This window comes from Perognathus longimembris, chromosome 14, assembly GCF_023159225.1.
Source record: "Perognathus longimembris pacificus isolate PPM17 chromosome 14, ASM2315922v1, whole genome shotgun sequence".
NCBI classification, from domain to species: domain Eukaryota; kingdom Metazoa; phylum Chordata; class Mammalia; order Rodentia; family Heteromyidae; genus Perognathus; species Perognathus longimembris.
Window position 1 is genome coordinate 15,061,336 of NC_063174.1, and position 21,516 is coordinate 15,082,851.

The window sequence follows — 21,516 nt, forward strand, 5'->3', positions numbered from 1 at the left end:
AATGGAAGAATCTTATAAAATACCTGGAATCTTTATTACCATCATTCTAGATAAGGAAACTCATAGGGTGATAGCCCATAATTGGCCATCGTTCAACTGTTTATTCATATCTGCTTTGACTTTTAGCATTTCTGAGAATTTTAATGTAGGCTTAGGTAACAGGTTAATTAACCTTTATAAAAAAAGTTCTTAACTATTGGATATCTATCTTATGACCATTCACACATATTTATAAATAGAGACAGTAGAAATAATGAACCGAAGCATTTTATTTTACTAGTATGCTTTCGGAAAAGTAATTTGGTTTTGCTTTTTCAGATCAAGTGCCATAATCTAAGTAAAATTATAATCATTTTAAAGATTCAGTAGCATTTAAAAACTTGAGCGTATTTCACCTTAGAAGTTTCAGCAGTTTTGTATCCATTGATACAAGTTTATTGATATTAGAGAAAAGAAATTTAAATACTGTGTTTCACAGAGCAAGATTCTTTATTCAGATTAACATAGAAGCTACATTGAGAATACTAGAAAACATCAGATATCAAATAAATACAAATTTTACCTTTAAGACTGATGAATCTGACACGCATTTCTATACTTTCTCCATAGCCATATGTACTGAAATAGATGGATTTTCTATATTGAAGAAAATATAGGTAACACTATCTTAGTCTAAGCTGTATGGGGTTTAGGCTTGCTCAGGCTCTTTCAGTGCTATATTTTCAGTGTCATTTATGTGCCTGTATATAGTTGTTTGTGACCAATTATGCTTTCATTTATGTAATTCTTTATCACTAGACTACTTGTTGAATGAAGTAATGAATACAGTTCAATAGCTTATGATGATGTAAGCCACATTCACTTTTGAGATAGGAAAACTTCCCCTCACAATTAAAAGCAAAATGTTGACACCTTCTTGGGAACCAAAGCCTATTTCTTCTTCCATTGGAAAGGCTTTTATGCAGATATAAATTTGTTTCTACTTAGTTGTCATAGGGATTCAGATTGCCTAGGCAGTTAACAATAACATTTTCAAGATGTTCCATAAGCAGTTTTTAATCCTTATTTTTGTTGTTGTGTTTGCCTCCTTTGAAGAGTCCCTGTAGCCATTCAGCCAGGTGTTGAGAAGATATGTAGTAGCTGATCACCCTTCCCTCTGACACCATCTTCAGAATCAGTTTTGGAGATGCTTTCACCCTGTCCATGTTCTGCAGCAGCCAGGCAGAGTGCTGACTCCTTCGCAGTAGCGAGGAAATCTTCAAGCTTCAGAAGTAAGTCCATGGCATTCAGTTTGATCATTACTACTAAGTTTACAAACACTTAATGAGAGACTAATCCAGTAATCTTGCAAGTTAATTGACAAAATCAACATTACTCATCGTTGATTTTTTTGTGTTTCTTAAAATTTATTCTTTTTAATGTTGTTTGGTTTTTTTTCTCGAGATAAAAAAATCTTCCACTTCTTATTTTCATAATCTATATGGTTATATTTTCTCAGGATTGCATTTTGCATTTATTAGAATTAATATTTGTAACCTTGAGACATAGACATGGGATAGACTAAAATAGCATTTTTTGTGAATGAGCAAACTGGCTAGGAAAGTAGAATAAAAACCCTTGATCTTGCTCTTTCACTGACTGTTATCTAATGTCCCATGGAAGGCGAAAAGTTGGTAATACAAGAAGGAATTCTCTTGGCTGGTTTGTTTGTTGAACAATATGTTCTTTATTTCATTCAGACTTTATAGTAGTCTACACATATGCATACTTAAAAACAAAAGGAAAAGAAAATCACATATAGGAAAATACATTGGAATCAGAAGATTTGTAGAGTCTACAAAATGCTCAATATTACATACTATATTTAACTGTGAAACAAATATCCAGGTCTTTGTCTCTGATTTTGTCTCTCTAATTTCTCTAACTCTTGTGAATCATGAAAATAAACTAATAAGAATTTTGATGTAGATTAAATTTGTAAAATAAAGACAGTTGCTAATGAAAAAAGTCAGTCTTTTCTGTTACCTCCTTATGATCTATTATTTTCCATGTTTTTTCTAGTTTACCTGACTAAAATGTAATGGTTTTTTTTTTCTTTTCTTTTTCTTTTCTTCCTATATATTTTGTGGAATAGGTTTCCCTTGCTACTCTTGGATATAGGTGGGCATCAAAATGTTAGTTACTAAACATACATGACTTTAAGGACATTTTTATGGACAACAAATCTTTGCTATAAATTTGTCTGTCTAGGTTTGGGTTTGGGGGCTGGGAATATGGCCTAGTGGTAGAGTGCTTGCCTCATATACATGAGGCCCTTGGTTCAATTCCTCAGCACCACATATAGAAAAAGCCAGAAATGGTGCTGTGGCTCAAGTGGCAGAGTGCTAGCCTTGAGGAAAAAAAGAAGAAAAAGAAGAAGAAGAATCCAGAGACAGTGGACAGGCCCTGAGTTCAAGCCCCAGGAATGGCATAAGAAAGGATTGGAAGTTCACTAGTTGAAATTTTCTTGATGAAAATGATGAGGAAGTACTTAATAACCTTATTTTAATTTTGTGTCATGCCTCAAGTAAAAAATGTTATTAAAGAAATGTAACACTACTGTTAAGAATTCATTTATAAAATATAAAACTACTAATTATGTACCATTAAAAAAAAAAACTAGTATGGTCTTGTTAGTGTGATGGAATTCAAGGGGAAGGACTACTTCTAAGACATACAGAAGAAGGATGCATCAATGCTATGCTGAGATTAAATCATCCAAACTGTAACATGCTCAAAATGATAAAACTTACTATGCAGATGGTCAGTTACGAATAATTATTTTATTATAGGTTTTTTCTATCTATATTTTATCATGTTTTCCCTTTTCATACCTGACTTATACAATTATCACAAGATTGGCTTCTGTTGTGTTGCTCTTGAAACTTTGTATTAAAAGATGTAATGTGAAGAAATAACTCAAACTTTTTTTTTCTTTCCACTTTTTATTACTTTTTTTTTCCCCCAGTCTGGGCCTTGGACTCAGGGCCTGAACTCTCCCTGGCTTCATTTTGCTGAAGGATAGCGCTCTATCACTTGTGCCACAGTACCTACTTCTGGCTTTTTCTATATATGTGGTGCTGAGGAATTGAACCCGGGGCCTCATGTACATGAGGCAAGCACTTTACCACTAGACCATATGCCCAGCCCTCAAATTTGTTTTTATCATATTTGTTAATGGAAGAAAAGTCTTACACTTGGGTTAATATCACAAATTTAACCTCAGCAGTTAAGTAGCTAACATATATGCATATCTATTATTTTTTAAATAAAGATAGCTTTCCCACCATAAAAGCAATGGGCTTTATGAAAGTTGCAAGCAACTGTAAAACAATGCTAATTGAAATGAATTCAAAGATATGGAAACAAGAGTTTTTTTTAATGTACTGTGTGAAGTTATTTCTTTTTTCATTCGATTTTTTCCTTTCTTTATTCCCTTTATTTTTAAAATTTGGTACCCTGTGACTTTTATATACATTTACCTGATTTGGAAAAGGGAAGAGGAATCACAAAATGGTGAGACAAAAGGCAAAGTGTGAACCAATGCAACAGCAATATTCACATGGCACTATGTTGGAAATTAATTTTACAACTGAGGTAGTTAGAGTGTAGCGAAGAGGGAAAGTGGGAGAAAACAAGGGAGGGGGTAACACTATTCAACAAGAAATATACTCATTATCTTACTTATGTAACTGTAATCCCTCTGTACAATGAAATTAAATTAAAATTTAAAAATAGCCAAATTCTATATAAAAGTAGCCTAAGAAAGGAAGGTAAGAAAGTTGTGGGCAAAATGATGTATTTATTGAAAAAGATTCACTAGTGTAAATTACAAAGCAAAGAAATCCAACACTTTCATTTACTGATGGCTGTAATGAGGCTAAACTAACAAGTTGAAGTACAACTTTCTTTTCTCTTTCTATCTTTCCTTTGGAGTAACGTAAGGTAGAAAATGTTGTATGGATGAATCACCAGGAATAAACAGAAAGAAATCCTGAAATATCAAGTCGCTCAATGACAATTCCTAGCTCATCCATTAACATTACTTAAAAATAAATAGAAAACATGGGAACTTCCGTAGAGTGAGATATCAAAAGGAAAAATGATAGTAATGAGGCAATATTTGTGAATAGGGCAGGGAGACTGATGTGGCCATGATGCCATTATCATCATTTGTCTCTCTAGGGCATTGTCATTTAATCTTGACCAGCAGAAGTGTACTTTTGTCAATTTCTACAAACCTGCTGTTATCAATTTCTCATTTGACAAAAATGATAATGAAGACACACATGCCATTGGCTCACACATGTAATCCTACCTATTCAGAAAGCTGAGGCTTGGAGGATTATGATTTGATAAATGATATTTACTAGACTATATCGCCAAAAAAAGGGGGCACATGGTTCTAGTTGTAGAATGATTATGGAATGTGATGCCCTGAGTTCACACGCAGGTTCACCTTAAAAAAAAAGAAAGTAAAAACTACTTTTGAATATAAATATCATATATGAGGGCATCAGAACCCCAAATGTATGTATATACAGGGTATAAACATTCATATGTGTGTATCATGTGTATGTGGGTAAAAATATTTTAGCAAACAATAGGATTGATAAGAACTATATCTTTAAAAACATTGAAATTACTTTTCTGGTGCAAACATTCTCATGTTTAATGTTTAGAAAGTATCACTTTTAATATTAACACTGTACTAACTAGTTAGCAACCAATAATCAAACTATGTAATCAGTCTTGGTAGCTATCAACTGATGAATGCATAATGATAGTATACTACAAATGCACAATGGAGTGTTATTTTGCAATAAAAAAAAAAGTGAAATTACCTTCTGGGAAAAAGCCTGGAACTGTAGAGTACCAAGTTAAGTGAAATAAACTCATCTTAAAATGGTAAATATTACATGATTTCTATTAAATGAAGAATCAAGACCTAAAAAAACCCCAGAATATATAATGTGAATTCATTTCATTTTTGAATCCAGTGTAAGACTGAAAATCCAAAATGATTTACAGACATCTGTGAAAGTAGAATAATGGATCTAATAAAAATTGCCTTAGGATTGGTAGGAATGATGGTGAGTTTAATAAAAAGGGTGAATTAGATCAAGGTATATCCAATACATGCATGGAAATATGAATTATAGTGAACATAACACATGATTATTTCACAGTGCCTAGTACTATTTAATAAACATTAATTTTCCTTAATAAATATTAGAAAACATTAATTTATTTTTCTAATATATTTTTAAAGTTTTTATGTTTTTTAAATTGGTGTACAGGGGAGTAACAACTTAAAATATCGATTTATGTGTATAGTTGTTATGCCAGTTTCATAAGAGTATTTGTGTAATTTCTCTGTACACATCAATATTTTTCTTTCTTTCTTTTCTTTTTTTTTTTTTCTTTGCCAGTCCTGGGCCTTGGACTCAGGGCCTGAGCACTATTCCTGGCTTCTTTTTGCTCAAGGCTAGCACTCTGCCACTTGAGCCACAGCGCCACTTCTGGCCATTTTCTATATATGTGGTGCTGGGGAATCGAACCCAGGGTTTCATGTATGCGAGGCAAGCACTCTTTCCACTAGCCCATATCCCCAACCCCTCAATATTTTTCAATTTTATTATATTTATATTATTTGAAATCCTCAACCACATGAATCACAGAAAATCAAATTCACTAAAAGGATAGAATTAGTTTTCAAGCTATGAATATTTATCTGGTACATGAATTTGATATTAACTAAGTCCAAGAATCCTCAAAGACAGACCAAATAAACTCATGTTAAATTATGCAGTGCTTACTATAAAAAGAAAACTAAAACTTTTTCCAAGAAAACAAACCTGAAATGATGACAAAAGGATACCTTTATTGCAAACTGTATAAATAAATGTCAAATTGATACGTTATTTACCTTAGTATTGTAAATTTAACTTGGTGCCAATAAATCTAGAAATCTCTCTGAATATATACATTTGTTGTGGATCATAGTAGGATGAATTGAAGTTAGAGTCTTTGCTCATCCACCACTTGAGCCATGCCGCTAGTCCTACTCTTATAATTTTGAGTTCACTAATAACTTTACTATATTTCAGGAAAGGTACAAATCATTCTGTCATGTCTTTCTACATTTCCTAACTTTAGTACATTCATCACCTCATCTAATCAGGTTGACAAAAACTTCTCAGGAATTTGTCACTTTTTGAAATTTTGGCCATATTGTCTGTAGTTCAGACTATCTCAAACTCTCCCCTAATGTACCTCAGAATCTTCGTAAGTTATCTATTCATATTTAGAGATGAACCTATTTCTGTAGGCTTTGAAGGCAGTCCAGGGCAGCTTTACATTTTATATACTGAAATGTTGTTTTTCTCTACATAACATTTCTATTAAGATTTTTTTTGAATCATGATTTAAATGTTGCTTAAAGTTTATCATGTTTCTGAATATGTTAATATCAAGCTAAATCCTTCTACTTTCTTGCATTTCAGACATAAAGCCCTTTTTTCCTTTCCTGTGACCTCCCATCAAAATCCTACCACATGTATATTTCTCTCTACTGGAAGGTCCCCAATTCCAAATCTTTGTTACTTGGTATTTCCTCTCATTCATTTCTTCAAGAAAGACAAAAGTCCTCATTTGCTAAACAAGGTTTTACTTCATTGTGTGTTCACATGGCACCATATAAATATATTTCATTGCAATTTTCTTTTTCTTGTTTTTTTTTTCCATCCTCTTATTCATGATGTCTTCTCCTCCACATTTAAGGGTTACAAAATCAGGATTTATGTGTATTTAGCTCACACTGAACCAGTATAAGCATAGTCATTTCTCTTTTTTTAATAATTACTTATTTATTGTCAAAGTGATGTACAGAGGGGTTACAGTTTCATACTTAAGGCAGTGGGTACATTTCTTTCTGTTTCTCTCTTTCCTTCTTCCCCTTCTCTCCCTCCTTTTTTTCTCTCCTCTATCTCTCTTTCTCTTTCTATGTCTCTGCACAGTTTTCAGAGACAGAAAATCTCATAAATCTGAAATAACACAATCACAGACATTTCACTGACGCATAAAAAAGAAAAATTATTCAGGACAAGAAATATGACTTTTGGAAAATTAATAATTGGATTCGCATTTTTGCTCTCTCACTCCCTCTCTCCCTCTCTCTCTGGCTTTCTTTCATAATTTATTGGAAATTTACTGGGCTCTTTCCCCAAATTATTCTGCCTTGCTTTTTGTTATAAGACTGAATAAATGGATTTTACATTCAAAAGGCTGCCTGTTGTGTTCTAGAAATAGTGGCATAACAAATACTGATATAACCTTATTTGCTTCTGTACTGATTATGTTAATTATTAAATCCACACAAAGGTTTAGTTATGAATTTTGTATTTGAAACATTGATTAACACAACATGAGAATCCTCTCTGTCATGTAAAATATGATCATTTTTAATATTTTTGCTTTTTATTAGAAAAGATATTGTCAAGGTATATTCAGGAACAGAATCTTTAGGTATTTTCTATAGATCTCTCTCTCTCTCGCTCTCGCTCTCTCTCTTTCTTTTTGCATTTGTTGTGACCAAAGTTTGGTGCTACTTTATTGACAGTTAACCACTGCCATTCGTGGTAGATTTTTCCATATGGTTACACTGCTATTCTTGCCCCTCTTAGTCTTAGCACCATTTTTACCAACTTGTTTGCGCAGAAGTGCTATCTGACGACCCTATGTTTTCTGTCAGGAAACAGATATAGATGACTACCACTCCAAGTTTTCTCTAAATTTCAGCAGGAGAAGTAAGGATAGCACAATGAAGGGATAGCAACAAGAGTGATGAACCACTACAGATTGTCATAGGATTTCAGTGGATGAAAAGCGATTTCAACTCAGATAATGAAAGCAGTCTCATTTAAAGGACAGCTTGCCCGGATTCCAAAGATAGGACTCAACAGGGAGCCATATTAGTGTGCTGCTGTGTTGTCCATTTTAAGCATGAATTCCAGCAATCAGAGAGATAATACAATCTTCCAAAAGACTTTAAACATGGTTAGATCTTCAGGTGTCACTGCTAGTACTACATGACATACAAAAGTCTCTGCTGTCTCTGAAGAGTGTGAGTGGTAGCCTGGTGTGCTGTAACACTGCAGTTCTTACTGTGAACTCTCCTGGGAAGAAGACTAAGTGTTGTGCTTTAGGTGATAATGACTACTTTAAACTTAGCAAGAGGGAAGATTGCTGTTCTCTGGAGAATATTCTTGGCAATTGACTTTGTGTGCATGGTAGCCATACTAATTACCAAACCATGGCTGTAGAACCAATGGAAACTCTCCACATTTCAATGACTCACTGATGGTGAGCCCCTCTGGTGAGCAATGAGCTTCTACTGACTCTAATAAGAATTTCTGTGCATGGGAGAGACTGTAAATAGGAGAAAATCAGTAAAGCAAACTACTTGAGTTGGCTGGCTACATATGTTTTAGACATGATAGCCTCTTCCATCACTTCCGAATACTTATGTTAGCTGCATGCTGACTGAACTCTGTAGGGTCATAATTTCATATGTATAATGAACCTCCTTTGCACTCAGAAATGATTAAGTAATAACTGACTTGATGTAAAAACAACACTTTGCATGTACATTTACAGCAAAAGACCCTGGGACATCAGATTGGACACATGAATTAATGGATTGGGTATTGCTTTTTAACCAACTAATTTTTAAGGTGGTTTTTCTTATTTATAACAGACAATTCTAAATCCAAAGAAAGAATCCAGCTTACATTTTGATCACTTGCATGTATATATGGATTACTGTGCAAAATCCTGGAGCCTTAGTGGGTTGTTTAATATTTGGAAAGCAAATAGCCTTTTTAATACCTACTTATTTATACCTACTTGAATATAGAGTTTTATTACACGCAAATGAGCACCTCTTAGATTATTTTAACACCTACTGTAATAATGATTCCACACAAAAATAATCCACAGTTTGAAAATGTGAATTCATTAATTATGAAGTGACAGAGGTTTATGAAACAAAAAAATTCTACTAAATGAGAAAATTTAAAAGAGGAACATTGAACCTGCTGCATTAGCTCTCCCCTGTAATCCTAGCTACTCAGGAAGAGTAGAATTGCAATTAAAAGCCAAGAAAGATAAATTAAAAGTCACCAAGACCCCATTTCATTCAGTATGGTGGTTCATGCTGGTCATCCCAGTTATCCAAGAAGCACAAATAGAAGGAGTGTAGTGCAAGCAGGCCAAGGCCAAAATATGGAAACCCTAAACTAAAGCACAAAGGGCTGAGGTTTGGCTCAGTGATCACTCACTTGCAGAGCAAACAGTGGGTCCTGGTTTCAAGTCCAAGCCAGACCCTATACCACAAGTAAAAAGGAATACCAACAAGTGAAATTAATTATAATGTTTAAATAATGGCCACATTTTCTCAAATATTTAGCATATTTTCTATTCTTTTTTAATGTACATCCTTCAACGAAACAGTCAATCTCACAATTTGAGGTCACTGGTTTTACATGTAACTGTGAGTGGCAGTGAGAGTGGACCTCTGTAAGTGCTTCACTCTGTAGTGACCCCAAAAAATGAGTCACATGCAGTAATTCCAGCAGACATTCCATAATGGCTGAGTCAAAGGTTAGCATAGCATTGTGATTCTCTATTTAGTAAAACATTCATGTTACTTTCTTTTTTTTTAAGTTTTTATTATAAAACTGATGTACAGAGAGGTTACAGTTTCATACGTTAGGCATTGGATACATTTCTTGTACTATTTGTTACCTTGTCCGTCATACGCCCCTCCCCTCTCCCCCTTTCCCCCCCTTAGGTGTTCAGTTCGCTTACACCATACAGTTTTGCAAGTATTGCTTTTGTTGTTGTTTCTCTTAATTTACCCTTTGTCTCTCAATTTTGGTATTCCCTCTCAATTTCCTAATTCTAATACCAGTATACACAGTTTCCAATATACTCAGATAAGATTACAGAGATAGTGTAGATACAATCCAAGAAGGTGATACAAGAACATCATCAACAGTATAAACTACAGATACACATGGGATGTTGAAAGTAGTTACAACTGTGATATAACAATCATTTCCATAAAATGGAGTTCATTTCACTTAGCACCATCTTATGTGATCGTAAGGGTATAGCTATTGGGCTCTTGTGATCCTCTGCTGTGGCTTGCCTAATCCTGTGCTAATTATTCCCAATAAGGGAGACCATAGAGTCCATGTTTCTTTGGGTCTGGCTCACTTCACTTAGTATAATTTTTTCCAAGTCCTTCCATTTCCTTAATAAAGACCCTGAAAGGCTACAAATCAAAGAAAGGTTGGACAAATGGGACTGCATCAAACTGCAGAGCTTCTGCATGGCAAAGGACACAGCTTGCAAGATAAACAGAAATCCCACAGACTGGGAGAAGATCTTTACCGGCCATTCAACGGACAAAGGCCTCATATCTAAAATATATGCAGAACTAAAAAAATTACCTTCCTGTGGGCTGGGGATATAGCCTAGTGGCAAGAGTGCCTGCCTCGGATACACGAGGCCCTAGGTTCGATTCCCCAGCACCACATATACAGAAAACGGCCAGAAGCGGCGCTGTGGCTCAAGTGGCGGAGTGCTAGCCTTGAGCGGGAAGAAGCCAGGGACAGTGCTCAGGCCCAGAGTTCAAGGCCCAGGACTGGCCAAAAAAAAAATTACCTTCCTCCAAAACAAAACCGCAAAGAACTAATAGCCCGCTCATCAAGTGGTCTAAAGACCTACAAAGAGACTTCTCTGATGAGGAAATGAGAATGGCCAAGAGACATATGAAAAAGTGCTCTACATCACTGGCCATAAAAGAAATGCAAATCAAAACAACATTGAGATTCCATCTCACCCCAGTAAGAATGTCATATATCAAGAAAACTAACAATAACAGTTGTTGGAGGGGATGTGGCCAAAAGGGAACCCTACTTCATTGTTGGTGGGAATGTAAAGTGGTTCAACCACTCTGGAAAGCAGTATGGAGATTCCTCAGAAGGCTAAATGTAGAACTCCCCTATGACCCAGCAACCCCACTTTTGGGTATTTATCCAAAAAACCACAAACAAAATCACATTAAAGCCACCAGCACAACAATGTGCATTGCAGCGCAATTTATCATAGCTAGAATCTGGAACCAACCCAGATGCCCCTCCGTAGACGAATGGATCAGGAAAATGTGGTACATATACACAATGGAATTTTATGCCTCTATCAGAAAGAATGACATTGCCCCATTTGTAAGGAAATGGAAGGACTTGGAAAAAATTATACTAAGTGAAGTGAGCCTGACCCAAAGAATCATGTTACTTTCATCCAAACATTTAGAGAGTCCAATACTGAGAGAGAATCCAATACTGTAAGTTTCCTTAAGTAGAACATTTACTGCATCTTGTTGCTTTTCACATTTCAGTTCTACTTATTTCAAAACAAAATTTAAATTTTTTTGAATTTCTGACTTACTGGTCAAGTAGGATTATCTTATTTATTTATTGCCAAGGTGACGTACAGAGGGGTTACAGTGATATACATTAGCTAGTGTGTACATTTCTTGTCCAACTTGATACCCCTCACTCATTTTTCTCCCACCTTCTTCTTCCCTCATCTGCCCCTCCACCATTGTACAGTTAGTTTAAAACATATTGTCTTGTAAGTATTGCTGTTGCATTGCTTTGACTTTTAAACTTTTTCTCACTGTTTAATTTTTCCCCCTTCCCTTCCCTAATTCAGACAGACATATGAAAAATATTCCGGGTACCAGAATCAAATACTTTGACAACAGGGGTAAGTCATAGGAACCATGAACAGAGGAAAATAGAACTAATTTCACATAGTACTTTGAAAATACAAACCTCAAAGATAAATCCCTTGCTTCCATATTTTGGAGGTCATGTCTCTCTTTTTTTTTCTTTCCTTTTCTTTTTTCGTTTTTGCCAGTCCTGGGGCTTGGACTCAGGGCCTGAGCACTGTCCCTGGCTTTTTTTTTTTTTTTTTGCTCAAAGTTAGAACTTTACCTCTGGAGCCAGAGCATCACTTCCAGCTTTTACCGATTACATGGTGCTGAGGAATGGAACTGAGGGTTTCTTGCATGCTAAGCAAGTACTCCACAACTAAGCCACATTCTCAGTCCTGGAGGTCATTTCTCTTAGCATATTCTTATATGATCATATGTACATAGCTATTTAGCTATTGTGTTCACCTGCTATCCTAGACATACAGTAATTCCAGTAAAGGAGAACATAGAGTTTATGTTTCTTTGGGTCTGGCTCACTTCACTTAGTATGGTTTTTTTTCTAAGTCTTTCCATTTTCTTAGGAATGGGGCAATGTCATTCTTTCTGATAGAAGCATAGAGTTCCATGTGTATATATACCATAATTTCTAGATCCATTCATCTATTGAAGGGAATCTTGTTTGGTTCCATATTTTACCTATGGTAAATAAAGCTGCTATGAATATATCTGTGCTGGTAGTTTAGTTTGGCATCATTTGTGATCCTTTGGGTAAATACTCATGAGTCGGATTGCTTCGTCATAGATGAGCTCTATGTTTAGCTTTTTGAGGAAGCTCCACCCTGATTTCTACAATGGTTGAACAAGTTTACAAGTCTACAACAGTATACCAAGTACCCTGAAAACTTTTCAGGAAGGAATAGGAGAAAAATTAGAGCTCCTGGCACAGAAACTTTCTTAATAAAGACCCAGAAACATAACAAATCAAAGAAAGGTTGAACAAATGGGATTGTACCAACTGCAGAGCTTCTGCATGGCAAAGGACACAGCGTGCAAGATAAACAGGAAGTCCAGAGACTGGGAGAAGATCTTCACTGGCCATACAACAGACAAGGGTCTCATATCTAAAATATAATTAGAACTCAAAAAAATTAAGCTCCCTAAAACAAATCATCAAAGAAACAACTACTCCATTAATAAATGGGCTAAAGATTTAAAGAGAGACTTCTCTGAAGAGGAGATGAGAATGACCAAGACACACATGAAGAAGTGCTCTATATAGCTTTCCATGAAAGAAATGCAAATCAAAACAAGATTCCACCTCACCCCAGTTAAAATGGCCATTATCAAGAAAACTAATAACAGCAGATGCTGGAGGGGTTGTGGCCAAAAGGATTATTACCTTAATCTCCAGTATTTTGGTCTCTTCCAGCCATCATTCAAGATGTTATTTAATGGTGATTTGAGAATACTGCCTTTATTTTTGTCCTTTTATATTTGCTAAAGGTTGTTTTTATGACTGGGAGTGTGATCTGTTTGGTGACTGTTCTTTGTCACATTGAGGATAATATTTAGCATGCTACTGTTGTTTGACAATCTGTTCTGTACTAGTGATATCAAGTCACTAAAGAGGAGGTTTATTTTAATGCTGTCATTTTCTTCTTGTTATGTCTTTCAATTAATAAAAGAGACCCTTTGAAATCTCCCAACTATCATAAAGCATCTTAGTGTTTGCCTTTTATCTACTGATGCTCCATTACTAGCTGAATTCATATTAAAGATTGTTAGGTCTTCTTGAAGAATTGACACATCTCTAATGATGTAATATGATTATCATTCCTGGCAACTTACCTAGTTTTGAAGTTATCTTTGCCTAAAGTGAATAGAGCAACTTCCGTTCTCTCTTAATTAAAGTAGTATGGGTTATTGTAAACCATTCATTTATTTATAATAACAGTGTGTACTTAAATTGGATTTTCTGTAGATATCATGTGGCTGGTTTTTGTTAACATCAAATTTCTATTTTAATTTTATTTGTAGAATTTAGAGTCTTTATTCTTAAAATGCATATTGTTTTAGTAGGATCCCCTTGTTCCTTTTAATTTTCAAAAACCTTTTTTCCTGCTGGATTTTATTTTATTTTTTTTATTTTTTGGCCAGTCCTAGGCCTTGGACTCAGGGCCAGAGCTTCTTTTTGCTCAAGGCTAGCACTCTGCCACTTGAGCCACAGCACCACTTCTGGCCGTTTTCTATATATATATATGGTGCTGGGGAATCGAACCCAGGGCCTCATGTATACGAGGCAAGCTCTCTTGCCACTAGGCCATATCCCCAGCCCTTATTTTATTTTTTATTGCTTGATTTTTAAAGAGATTTTACCATATTCATTTTTACCTTTAATAATTTTAGTGGATATTCACAAACATTTGTAATAAAAATTTGCTGTTATAGTGTGTGTGTGTGTGTGTGTGTGTGTGAGAGAGAGAGAGAGAGAGAGAGAGAGACAGACAGACAGACAGACAGACAGACAGACAGAGACAGAGAGACAGAGAGAGTCCTGAGGCTTAATCTCAGTGTTGGGGTGCTGTTCCTGAGCTCTTTTGCTCAAGGCTAGTGATCTACCACTTGATCCACTTCCAGCTTTCAGTGCATTAATTAGAGATAAGAATGCACATTTTTGTCCCAGCTGGCTTCAAACTGCACTCCTTAGATCTCAGCCTTCTTAGTATTTACCATTTCAGGAGTGAGCCTTGGAATAACAGTTTACTCAGTGATACATATAGTTTTTGAAAAAAAGACAGAAAGAATAAATTGAGGGAATTTTTTAATCTATGTAAAACATCTAATTGCTTATCTGTGCCCTGTGTTAAGTGCATTTAGTAGTTTCTAAGTGGTGATCAGTCATATTCAACAATATAATCAGGTAAACTGATATAGGCTAACCCCATATCACTACCCATATAGTGTAATTTTGTTTTATTAAATTGAGATCTAGATATTTTGTTTATCTTTTTTCTAAGCATTATTGCATTATTCAGATTTGACATGGAAAATAAGAAAAAGTTTCAGACTAAATGCACATTTAAAAATATTTTTCTACCCTGTGTCTCTCGATTTTGTTATTCCCTTTCAATATCCTAGTTCTAATACCAGTAAAGGGTAAAAAAACATAAACAACTACAAAAGCAATACTTGCAAAATTGTTTGGTGTAAATGAACTGAACAACTCATGGAGGGGAAAGGAAAGGGGAGGAGGGGGGAATGAGGGACGAGGAAACAAACAGTACAAGAAATGTATCCAATGCCTAACATATGAAACTGTAACCTCTCTGTACATCAGTTTGATAATATAAATAAATAAATAAATAAATAAATAAATAAATAAATAAATAAATAATAAAAGTCTTTTTTCTTAACAGGGCCGTTAAATGCCCAAGTTAAAATTATTACTGATTCATTTTGGGAATACTTTGTGAGAAGTCTTTCTGATGTCAAATTTCAAGTAATATTGCTGAGAGAGATGGCATAATATCTGTGGGCTTTCCTTTATTCAAATGTAAGACTATTCTCAAATTATATAAATGAAAGCCTTTTTAATATCCATATCAAGTTCATGATTACTCCTTTGTCTTTGAATGTGAGTTTTTAAAAAAGCAATACGCATCCTAAAGTCTTCCTCTTCAATATGGTAGTAATCAACTTCCAGTTATTGAAACAAATTTTATAAAGGTAGGTGCTGTCTAAAATTATATGGAAAACACATCACAGACCCAGTTTTAATATGTTTTAAACACTATTCTAATGTACTTTGTAAAAAAATGAACATGTATTTTATTTTAAAAATATATTCCAGTGAGAAATTTTCATGACACTGTTAACTGTTGTAACATATTTAAATATGAAATATTTTCTTTTAACCAACTCAGGTTGTAAGGTTTTCTGTCTCTAATTTGTAAATATTCATCAAAGGTCCTCAAATTTTATTAGCATACATACTGTTATTTAGGAACAATAGATCCTACTAAGGCTAAAATCCAGTTATTGTTCAAAGTATACAAAGAATAATGACCACTACATCATAATGTGCAGTACAGAAGTGCCCTAATATTTAATTACAATATTCCTTCCCCTGCTCTACTTTGAAAAGTTTCAGACTAGATAGTCATACTGCCTGAAGTGCTACCAATCAGGTGTCCCAGTTTCATATGTAAGGCAGTGAGTACACTTATCAAACATGCTACCTTCTTTCTCATTTTTCTTTCACCTTCCCCCCTTGCCAATTCATTCCCCCCTACTTATGCTTTTATATTCTTTCAGCAGTCAGGAAAGAAGAGGTACTTTTTTTTTTTTTTTTTTTTTTTTTTTTTTGCCAGTCCTGGGGCTTGGATTCAGGGCCTGAGCACTGTCCCTGGCTTCTTTTTGCTCAAGGCTAACACTCTGCCACTTGAGCCACAGCACCACTTCTGGCCGTTTTCTGTATATGTGGTACTGGGGAATTGAACCCAGAGCCTCATGTATACGAGGCAGGCACTCTTGCCACTGGGCCATATTCCCAACCCCAAGAAGAGGTATTTTAAGCATACTCTGTCATTAGCTTTATAAGAGTTTATTCAATTTCATTTCTTATGCCTGTTTATATCAGATTTTATATTTATAGATGTAATCATCTCCTCCTGGGTGCTATTCTTGACATGAAGTCTACAACTTTATATTGTAACAGAAGTTTCATTTCTAGCATGCAAATTTATTCAAATAGTGACCACCAAATGATTTTAATGGCTCTCACAATTTTTCAGAAAAACTCACTCTACATTCCAGGACCTGAAAAATGTACTGGTTAATATATATTTTGTCCACATCACACTTCAGGGTAAATTTTCAGTTCCTGGGTAAATTATTTTAAAACAATATTGTACTGGTCTTAACTCCTACCTGTCATCTGATGTTCTAGTACCTGTGATTCTTTAGAATGTCATTTCTTTAATGTACAATAGTTTCCATTTCTTTTGATGTAATCTCTTTAAAATTGATTTATTATCACCAAAATGATGTACAGGGGATTACAGTTTCATACATAAGGCAGTGAGTACATTTCTTATCAAACTTGTTACCTCCTCCCTTATTTTCTCCCAATTCCCTCTCCCTCCAAAGTTGTACAGTTGGTTTACAACATATAGTTTTGTAAGTACTGCTGTTGTATTGGTTCATCTTTTACCCTTTGTCTCTCCATTTTTATGTTTCCCTTTCCTTCCCTACTTTTTTTTTTTTTTTTTTTTTGCCAGTCCTGGGGCTTGGACTCAGGGCCTGAGCACTGTCCCTGGCTTCTTTTTGCTCAAGCACTCTGCCACTTGAGCCACAGCGCCACTTCTGGCCATTTTCTATATATGTGGTGCTAGGGAATTGAACCCAGGGCTTCATGTATATGAGGCAAGCACTCTTGCCACTAGGCCATATCCCCAGACCCCTTCCCTACTTTTGATAAATGTATATACCATACTCAGGATGCCAAAATCAGTTATAGGGACCTCAGAGATAAAATCATGGGGAAGAAAGACAGAAGAAAATGGCATAAATTCACATGGTATGTTGAATATAACAATAACGATAAAACCAATTATTTCCATAACTTGGAGTTCATTTCAATTACCATCACCTAATGTGTTCATATGTACATAGCTATTGAGCTATTGTGATCATCTACTAGGACTATCCTTGATGTGTACTAATTATTACCATCTTGGGATCTGGCTTACTTCACTTAGTATGATTTTCCAAGTATTTCCATTTCCTTATGAGTGGGGCAATGTCATTCTTTCTGATAGAGACATAGAATTCCATTGTGTATATGTACCACATTTTAAATTAAATTCCCCCAAAACAAATCCTCAAACAACCAACTGACCCCTTAATACATGGGCTAAAGACCTAAAAAGAAACTAATCTGAAGAGAAAAAGAGAATGGCCAAAAGACACATGAAGAAGTGCTCAACATTTCTGGCCATAAAAGAAATGCAAATTAAAAAACATTGAGATTCCACCTCAGGCCAATAAGAATACCCATTATTAAGAAAACTAATAACAGATACTGGAGAGGATGTGGCCAAAAGGGAACCCTACTACAATGTTGGTGGTAGTGTATACTTGCTCAACCAGTCTGTACTCCCCTATGACCCAGCAGCTCCTTTTGGGCATCTACTCAAACGATTACAAGCAAGAAAACACTAAAGCCACTAGCCCAACCATATTCATCACAGCACAATTTACCATAGCTGAAGTAGGGAACCAACCCAGATGTCCCTCAGTAGATGACTGAATCAAGAAAATGTGGTAGGTATACACAATGGAATTTTTATTTAATTTCTGTACTTTAAAATTTACATAATATATTACCTGAACCAAGAATTTTGATTCATTAATTTTTTTGCTTATATTAATACCCACTCTAGAGAGATGTAAGGGCTCTCTAGATTTTCTCCAAACTGATTTTAAGGCCTTCTTTATTTTCTGACCACGTGAGATGACTGAGTCAACTAGTTTCTTGCATCAAAAGTTTTATACTTTTTGGTGTATTTATTTTACTGAAGTGATCTTCAAATACTCCTTGAAAAAGATACGCAGAAATATAGGTGAATTGCAATACAGATGTGTCTTATATTTTTATGTATTTGGTTTTAAGGTACTATTCCAGTTGTCCCACCACCATTATTGTTCTTTCAATTCTGGCTTTCCCAAGGGCACATACTTTATTCTCTCTAGAAACTTTAAAATCGTATTTATTCACTAGCTGTTATGTGCTATGGTCTCTTTTCATGTGTTAGGGTTTGTTCAGGTAGATGGAAGAGTGAACAAAATAGATAAAATTGATCACCCACAGTTGACTATAAAACTGCATGCTAACACTGTTTTTGGGATTATGTCCAAGACTATCGTTTTTTACATTCACTTTGTTGGGCATACAGGAAGCCTTTCTATGTCAAAACAGTATGAGTTTAAGCAGTAGGAATTGACTTATATCAATATTTAATGACTTAATTCACCATTCCCCTGAAATACTGTCTCTTGAAAAGCTAAATCTTTAAATTGTTAGTGACTTATGCCTTTTAATTATTTTGTTCTAACATTTGGTTTTGTTCTAACATTTGAGCCAGATGACTATTTTACCTGCTTATTTTCCTTTTGAATGTATTTTGTAGTCATTGTTGTCTTTTAATAGTAGTTCTAATTCTAATACTAGTACTATTTGAAGGCATTGAATTCATCCAAGTAAGTTATTGTAAATTCTCAAAGGGTACTGTGTATTCTAGATAGCTCCCATTAGTTTGTATGCTACTTATTTTAATGTGGACTCTGATTTTCCTTAGATGACTGGAGAAAAACCACGAACAACCTTTAAAATGAAGTATAAGTCAAGAGGGAGCAGTGTGCATGTTCCAAGCTTATTGACTGGTGAACTTAGCTGGAGGCTGGTTGCTGCACAGAGCTAAGGGAGCACTAAATGTTCAAATATGAAGATCTTTTTTGTCATGCACAAAAAAAAAATCAAATCTAACTCATCCAAGGGAATTTATTGTCTTTATTCAGGGAAATATTTTCAAATTTTCTTAAGGCCTGAGAAAGTAGAGGTTTAATTCTGCCACATTTCCAGTTTATGGAATGTGTATGTTGGAAGATAGAGAGAGAATACTACCTAGCCAAATGAAAAACCCATGTTTTCCATTTCATATTGCCCTCTTCTTTCTGATACAAAGCTTTTCCATGTGTGTCCACTATTTATTTTTCTAGATTTCTCAAAACGTTCTTCTCATGATTTTTATAGTCCTTCTCTTCTGTAATATCTAAACTCTCAATCTAAATAGTATATTTCCATCAACCATTTTACTCTTTCTTCTGTTGTTAGAACAAAAAAATATTTTCTACTGATGACTTCAGATATGTCCTCATCAGTATAAAGTTCTTCATATATATATATATATATATATATAGAGAGAGAGAGAGAGAGAGAGAGAGAGAGAGTTATAGTTATAGTTATAGTTATATGACAGAGTATATGAGGGTGTAAATGCATTTAGGAATGTATCTAACTGAATTGGGTGTGAGCCAAGTGTGTACCTTGTGTTCTCTGATTATTTTTATTTTGGTTATTTTTCTCTCCACTATGACTGGTATAAAAGCTAAAGAAGTAAAGATATATTTTAGTTCATGGATTTAGAGGTTCAGTTCATGGTTGATTGGATCCACACACTTGGCAAAAAGCAATCATGGTGTCAAGACATGTGATAGAGGACCTTCTTCAATTCTGGTGGACAAGAAACAAGGCATGGCAGGGCCCAGGCAGATGGTACTCCTACCCCCCCCCCCTTTGTTATTTAAAACTTTCAGTGAAGCTCCACTTCCTAAGTTTCCAGAAGAGCTCAGTTAGTCCCATCAGGAGAGGACAAAAATCCCAGTAAAGAAGCTTGATGAGCATATTTTATATTGAAATTACAACAGGTATTTTACAACTTTTAAATGATGGGTGGTATATAGTACTCTAGCATTCTGTCAATAGAAAGCCTAGCTAATTAAAATTAGATCTAAGGAATTAGATCTGGGAATTAGAATCAATGGAAAAAAATAAAAGTCATTACTGATCAATTCCTTATTAGATACTTCTCAAAGTTTTTCTTTAAGCTCATGGTAAACCTACATTCTCATATATATCTTAATGATGTACTGTGTGTGTTTGTGCGTGTGTCTGTTTGTGTGTGCCATATTTATGCCATCATCTTACATGTATATAATATCTTGGAGGGAAATATTAGTGTCTGATTAATTTTATTGATTCTCAAAATAGTGATCAAAACTACAATTAAGAGAATTTCTCAGCAAGTACTCTAATATTTTGAAGATTACTTTTATGAAAAGTTAGATTAGCATAAGGTTATTCAAAAAGTGACAAAAGAAAAAAGTGTTAAGAAACTTAACATCATAAACAATTTCTATTAATTTAATAGATTTTCTTTTTATTCCTCCATCTGGAGAGATTGAACATTTTATTTAATTTGTACATTTCAAGTATATATATATATATATGTATATATATGTGCTTGTTTTAATATGTATATATATATGCATGGTTTTATTTAAATTTTATCACAATAATTTATTTTGCCATTGTGCATTCTTTCAGCAAGTATTACTCCTTTAGGAGGAAAAATAGCTTATTAATTTATTTCATGTGGACTATATGTTTATATACATATTTGCAGAGATGATTAAATAAAATACATAATTTTAAATAAACTCTCATGTCCCCTTTTACTTGCACACATGAGTCCAACAGAAAAAAAAATCAGTACATATATGAGTTGCCTTATTGTCTACTGGGTAGCTCTTTCTTTTTATTTTTCCCACTTTATTGTCAAAGGTAATTACAGAGGGTTGCCGATTCATATGTAAGGAAAGGCTGTGAGTTCATTACTTGTTCAACTTGTTACCTCCTCCCTCATTTTTCCCCTGCCTCCCTGTTCTCCTTTTCCCTCTCCCCCACATGAGTTGTACAGTTGGTTTACACCAATTGGTTTTGTAAATTTTGCTTTTGGAATCATTCATCTTGTTATCCTCTGTCTCTCGATTTGGTTATTCCCTTTCCTTTCCCTGGTTCTAATACAAGTATATACAATATCCAGGGTACTAAGAGGAGATACAGTGAT

At 34.6% G+C, this 21,516-nt stretch overlaps 1 protein-coding gene across 1 annotated transcript in view; it reads left to right on the forward strand.

The window, feature by feature from the left end:
* Positions 1-21,516, forward strand: part of Lrfn5 (leucine rich repeat and fibronectin type III domain containing 5) — a 245,242-nt gene that overhangs the window by 125,217 nt on the left and 98,509 nt on the right. Inside the window, exon 3 of the mRNA XM_048362461.1 lies at positions 1,096-1,271. The gene's annotated coding sequence lies outside the window, so the exon portion shown is untranslated. The remainder of the gene's footprint in view (positions 1-1,095; positions 1,272-21,516) is intronic.